Below are 5,765 nucleotides of genomic sequence, written 5' to 3' on the forward strand. Positions count from 1 at the left end.
AAGGAACTGCTTAACAAAAACATAGATAATGGATCCAGAACTATTGACCTTATGTAACATAACTGAATGTAAGTTTTATTGGTATAAATTCTAAATTCTGGTACAGAATAAATATAAGACCTAAGTACATTACACATGTGATATAAATATGTAATCATTTTATAGATTCATAGACATCTACCACTTCTTATAAATGCCTAATATGTATCAAATGACCTTTCCTATATCATGATGTGCATTTCTGTACAACGTATGACTCAGAGAATCAAAATAAATAAAAAATAAATTGTCTGGGAGCTGTGTATGACGTAAACAATATCTTAGTTTCTACTGCTGAAATATCACGCGTGCAAGTTTGCCTGTTAGATAGCTTATATGGTCATCTCAAGAGAGCCTTTAGTCTATTTTTCGTCCCAATAGTTTGACACTGTGATTCTCTTCTTTCTGTACCTTCAGATTAAAATAATTTTTTTCCATTTTTGTGCTGTTTATACGTAACTGGTTAGCAATACACCACACCCTACGTTTTTCAAAAATTTCATTATTTTTGTTTACCATCTCTTGCATACTCTCACCTGTGGAGATGTCCACCTCTGTAGCTCAGTGGTAGCATTACCGCCTACTATGCAAAGCGGCCCAGGTTCGATTCACGGCAGGGGACTGGGTGTTGTGTGTCCTTCATCATCATTGACACGCAAGTCACCAAAGTGGCATCATCTAAAAAGACAATACGGCGGCCAAACCCCAAAGGGGATATCCTGGCTAATAAATCCCATGCGATCATTTCATTTTTTACCTGTGGAAATCATGGTCATATCATCAGCATATAAAACATTTTTGCAGGCTATATAGATTGAGAAGTCATTAACATAGGTAATGAAGAGGAAGGGTCCAAGAATGGAGCACTGTGGAATTCCTCTCTTAATTTTCATTAGTTGTGACCTTTCTTTGTTCACATACACTAAGTGTTGCCTGTTATTCAGGTATGACTTAATCAAATTAAGTGGTTTGTCTGCAATACCATAGTATTCTAATTTTTTAACAATTATCTCATGTGAGACTGAATCAAATGCTTTGCTCAAGTCTATGGGTGTTGCACAGGTGGTCAGTTTCCTTTCAAAAGCGTTATGGATTTCAGTTATCAGGCTTTCAATAGCGTTTATTAATTTAGTACTCTCAGAATACATGTAAATCTGAGTATGTGATTGGCCAGTACAAGGACAATTGATATTGGTCTATAGTTATCTGGCATTTCTCTGTCACCCTTTTTGTATATGGGGAGTGTAACCGTAATTTTAAGGCAGTCAGGGAAAATGCCATCATCAAGCATTTTATTTTCATGGTAAAGTAAAGGAGTTCTAATTTCCTTAATTATAGCCTTTATTATGAAGTTATTGAATCCATTGTAGTCTTCTGTTCCAGAGTTGTTCAGCTCGTTTGCAGAGTTATTTATGTCTGTAGCAATTATTCTACTCAAGTTAAATCTTTTATCCGTTTTATTCTGTGATTGCGACAGAAAAGCTTTCGCATCAGTTAAATTGTCACTTGGTACATGGGCATTTATTGAATTTATGAAGTGGTCGTTGAGAGCAATTAATTGGGTTACCAATTTCTTCCTTTCCCATGTTTATCTCACTTTTAACTATGTTCCAGGCAGCTTTACATTCGTTTTTAGAAAAAAAGTGAAAATTATACCGATAAAAACAGCATGTGCACGAATTATAGTGATGAAATCAAAAAGTTAAATGATCGTGTAAGTAGTCTGCAACTAACCATTAATATTCTGATGAACGAACTAAAAACCTAACATCTACATCTACATCTACATTTATACTCCGCAAGCCACCCAACGGTGTGTGGCTGAGGACACTTTACGTGCCACTGTCGTTACCTCCCTTTTCTGTTCCAGTCGCGTATGGTTCGCGGGAAGGACGACTGTCTGAAAGCCTCCGTGCGCGCTCTAATATCTCTAATTTTACATTCGTGATCTCCTCGAGAGGTATAACTAGGGGGAAGCAATATATTCGATATCTCATCCAGAAACGCACCCTCTCGAAACCTGGCGAGCAAGCTACACCGCGATGCAGAGCGCCTCTCTTGCATAGTCTGCCTGCTGCTATCATCTTTTACTTTCCCCTCTTTGGGGAAGTGTGAGGGGGAGTTTGTAGCCTTTCGCCTTTTACTCCCCTGTGTACTTGTGTGTGTGATTATGTCTGTACTTTTTGGTGTCTGTGAAATGTGATGATTGTTCTGTGTGTGTCTGGTACTTGCCTGTGGTTTGGCGAGTGCAGAGTCTGCCACTTGAGTTTGCTAAACATCTCCGTAACGCTATCACGGGTACCAAATAACCCTGTGACGAAACGCGCCGTTCTCCGGAAAGTGTGAAGCTACAGCAAACCTCCCTCAAAGTAACCACGAAATTCCAGGCAAAGTGAAAAACGAAGTGCCTCATTCTCAACGAAGCTTATTGTATGAGCCTAATATCGTGTTTACAAGCAGATTCAGTGTGCAATCAACTGTGCAAGATGAGGAACATTGTGCATGTGATAAAACTAACTTCCGAGCTGAATATAAAACTACAAATACGCAGAGTGATACATCCAAAAGGATGCCTAACAACTCTGTTTCTGTTATGAAAGGAAATGAGACTGAAAGACCTGAACGGTTGCGTGACCTAAATATCAGGTGTTTGTCCAGCGCTGATACGAAATTGTTTGTCTTTGGCTATAACGCCGTTGCGCCTTCTAAACATGCAGAGAAACCTGAACGAAGAAAAGTGGTTGTGATAGCAGACAGTCATGGATTTGTTCGCCTTCTGAACGGTCAGCCCAGTGTACAGACAATCGCTTACATAAAGCCTGGTGCTTCTACGTCTGAAGTTTGCAAGCATGTACGATCCACAGACGTTGCTGACTCTGAAGACTTTGTTGTGATATTTGGTGGGTCAAATGACGTGTATAAAAACGAAACTCACAAAGCAAAACAAGTACTAAAAAGGTGCTTAGGACAGTTGACACACACAAATGTTTTAGTGCTGAACATGCCACATCGGCATGACTTACCGTCTTGGTCATGCGTAAATAAAGAAACAATCAATGCCAACCAACAAATTTCATTGCTTTGCAAACATTTCAGAAATGTAGAACTCGTAAATGTTAAAAATATTTAGCGCAGATTCCACACATTAAATGGATTGCATGTTAACAACATGGGGAAAAAACTGCTCGTCGGAAAAACTGAAGAAATTACCATCAAGAGGTATCAAACGCTCAAAAGCAATGGATTGCCCCCCCCCCCCCCCCCCCCCCTCCAAATATTCGAAGGAAACAACGCCAGCAAGACTTCACTCACCAACATCAACAACAAAAGAAGGAACAAGGTGCCTCCAATATTCAGGCACAGCAACAACAATGAATTGCAGACCCAGCTCTAACACCAGCAGCAACATCATCAACAGTAGGATCAGCAGCTGAACAACTATCAGGGGAGCCAGACACAGAAGAAAATTCTGCTGCAGACGATAACAGAAGAATAGGTGCAGTTGGGAAAAGAAAAGCAGTACTTCCAGCACACCAGAATGATTTTTTATTGACACGGTAAAGGTAAGTGATCAATTGACTTCAACACTTGGCAAGCTGCTTGAAAGAATAATTCTAGATCAAATGGATTCCTTCTTGTGTAAATACAAACTATTAAACAAAACACAACATGGGTTTCAAAAAAGACAATCTACAATAACAGCATTAGCAACTTTTTTCCATGAACTACTGAACAGGCTGGATGAAAGAAACAAAGTTATAGGGACTTTCCTAGATCTGTCTAAAGCATTCAATTCTGTGAATCATGCAGTACTGTTATCCAAGTTAGAAAATTACGGGATAAGAGGAGTAGCTCTAAAGTTACTAACAAGGGAACCTCCCCATCGCACCCACCTCAGATTTAGTTATAAGTTGGCACAGGGATAGGCCTTGAAAAACTGAACACAGATCAATCGAGAAAATAGGAAGAAGTTGTGTGGAACTATGAAAAAAATAAGCAAAATATACAAACTGAGTAGTCCATGCGCAAGGTAGGCAACATCAAGGAGAATATGAGCTTACGAGCGCCATGGTCCCGCGGTTAGTGTGAGCAGCTCCGGAACGAGAGGTCCTTGGTTCAAGTCTTCTCTCGAGTGAAAAGTTTAATTTTTTGTTTACAGACAATTATCAAAGTTCAGGCACTCACACATAATCAACTTCGCTCTCCAAAATTCCAGGACATGTTCAGATTTGCTTGGACATATGCAAGATTTGACGGTCTACACACGGAAACATTTGAAAACGTAAAAAACATATGTTTTGACAGAGCACAGGGAAAACTGTGCGACTGTGAAATTGTTGCATTCATTTGTTGCAGTTTATGTGACAAACTCTTATGTTTTCATCACTTTTTGGGAGTGATTATCACATCCACAAGAAAACCTAAATCGGGCAAGGTAGAAGAATCTTTTTACCCATTCGCCAGGTGTGCAAGTTAGGTGGGTCGACAACATGTTCCTGTCATGTGACGCACATACCGTCACCAGTGCCGTATAGAATATATCAGACGTGTTTTCCTGTGGAGGAATCGGTTGATCTATGACCTTGCGATCAAATGTTTTCGGTTCCTATGGGAGAGGCACGTCCTTTCGTCTACTAATCGCACGGTTTTGCGGTGCGGTCGCAAAACACAGACACTAAACTTATTACAGTGAACAGAGACGTCAATGAATGAGTGGACAGATCTTAACTTTGCGAAAATAAAGAAAGCAAAATTTTCACTCGAGGGAAGACTCGAACCAAAGACCTCTCGTTCCGCAGCCGCTCACTCTAACCACGGGACCACGGCACTCTTCAGCTTATATTGTCCTTGATGCTGCCTATGTTGCACATGGACTACTCAGTTTGTATATTGTGCTTATTTTTTCATAGTTCCACACAACTTCGTCCTGTTTTCTCGATTGATCTGTGTTCAGTTTTTCAAGGCCTATCCGCTGTGTCAATTTATAACTAAATCTGAGGGGGGTGCGATGGGGAGGTTTCCTTGTACGTTCTTATCTCCGTGATAGAAGACAGTGCAAAAAACAAAATTAGAAGAATGAAAGTAAGATCCAAACAGTAAAGTCAGCACACAGAACTATCAATAGTGGAGTTCCCCAAGGAAGTATACTTGGACCATTCTTGTTTATAGTATATATTAATGATATAACACAGCCACAAAACTCCAAACTAGTGAACTATGCTGATGATACATCTTTTTTTTAGCTGGAGCTGTACAGAGCAGGCAGCATTCCAAAGCAACAAATCAAATCAAATTTTATTGTCGTTAAACAACTTAGTGTTGTAATAGACAGCGTCAAAAAATACTAGGAAAGGTACCAAAACACAATACATACATACAGGTATTTTTTTAAAAGGTACCAATTAGTTTTTAAAAAGATATACAGAAAAGAAAATAAGAAAAGTATTTACAGTTATACATCTCCTTGGATCAAATTTGTCACAGAATATGATACCGCCTATATTTTCACTACATGCTATAATCATCATTCCTTCTGGAGGCATCTCAAGTTTTCTTCACATTCAAGAATGTTGTAGGCTGTATTCAGTATCAGCCAATTTTTTAGTTTCTTCCCTAGTTGCTGTACTGGCATTTCCCTAAGTGTTATAGGCAGTTTTCTGAACAGCTTAATCTCCATGTGGTTATGGCAGTTTTGGGTTTTCCTTAGCCTTACCTGGGGTGTGTCA

The sequence above is a fragment of the Schistocerca americana genome, chromosome 7 (genome assembly GCF_021461395.2).
Source record: "Schistocerca americana isolate TAMUIC-IGC-003095 chromosome 7, iqSchAmer2.1, whole genome shotgun sequence".
Lineage (NCBI taxonomy): Eukaryota > Metazoa > Arthropoda > Insecta > Orthoptera > Acrididae > Schistocerca > Schistocerca americana.